The sequence below is a fragment of the Papio anubis genome, chromosome 1 (assembly GCF_008728515.1).
Source record: "Papio anubis isolate 15944 chromosome 1, Panubis1.0, whole genome shotgun sequence".
Taxonomy (NCBI): domain Eukaryota; kingdom Metazoa; phylum Chordata; class Mammalia; order Primates; family Cercopithecidae; genus Papio; species Papio anubis.
Genome location: NC_044976.1, coordinates 53862212 through 53863392, shown reverse-complemented (window position 1 = coordinate 53863392; position 1181 = coordinate 53862212). Strand labels below are relative to the sequence as shown.

General features: G+C 41.6%; 1 non-coding gene across 1 annotated transcript; it reads right to left on the bottom strand.

Annotated features, from left to right (window-relative positions):
- Positions 1–829: 829 nt before the first annotated feature.
- Positions 830–936, bottom strand: LOC116272018. The gene has a single exon (XR_004180746.1). It is a non-coding gene; the product is annotated as a U6 spliceosomal RNA (small nuclear RNA).
- Positions 937–1181: the final 245 nt, after the last annotated feature.

The following is a 1181-nucleotide window of genomic DNA, read 5'->3' as shown; positions in this document are numbered from 1 at the left end:
GCCATTATGTGTGTCGTTAACAGACTTGGCAACTGGGACTTGGCTTTTTCTTCCCTTACATTTTCTTTTCATTTTCCAAAAATAGAAAAATAAAATGCAACTCCCATATATGAATCAGAAAGACCAAGATTCCCAGCCACACAGGTGCTTGCAGACTCTTCCCGGAAGAAGAGGCTTTACCAAAAGCATGTCATTGCCCAGCAAGTATCTCATGGCTTTGTTCTTCAAGGAGGCGCCATCTGACATCATGGCTAGAGTTTGCTCCTCCTGACCAGCGCTCATACATCCAACCTTTCCTACCATGGCACCCAACTGCCCTCTCTGCCAGCCTAGCTCATGGAATGGAAAATGTCAGGGCTGTGGAGTCAAACAGACCTGAGATAAAAGACTGACTCCACCATGTTGTGTCTTTTGATAACTTGATGAAGAGATTTAACCTCTCTGTACCTCAGTTTCCTCATCTGGAAAATGAGGGTAACAATGAAAAATTATATCATTCTTCTCTTTATTTATGCCATGCTTGGCAATTCATCTATTTAAAAATGAGAAAGATAAAGAGGGTTAAATGATAATGTTGTACTCCTGATATTTAACAGGATTTGAATATAATGTACTCAGAATATAATGATAAATCAGACACAGGCCTTGCCTTCCAAAGGCTTACAGGCTCACAGGGGAGCTCAATATAAAGAAACTTAATTCCTTTATTATTCCACAAATACACTGTAAGCCGTGCTCCCCAAGTCCAAAGTTAACACCCTGGTTCAAGCCACCATGTTCGCTGACCTTGACGACTGCAATTACCTCCTTTTAATATATACGTATGTATATATATATGGAACACTTCACGAATTTGCATGTAATACTTTCATAAGGGCCATGGTAATCTTGTCTGTATCATTCCAATTTTACTATATGTGCTGCCAAAGTAAGCACTGCAATTACCGTCTAACTGGTCTCCAAGTTCCCTCTCTTGCTCCTCCAGTCTGTTCTCAGCAGAGAAGCCAGCATGATTCTTTCAAAACATCAGTCTGATCATACCATGCCCCTGCTCAAAACCTCCCAATGGCTTCCCATTCAACTTAGGGGAAAAAACCTAAATTCTTTACCTTAGCCTAGAAGGTCTGATGATCTGGGACCTGTCTGTCTCACTGCCCTCCTCACTCATTCTGCTCCAGCCA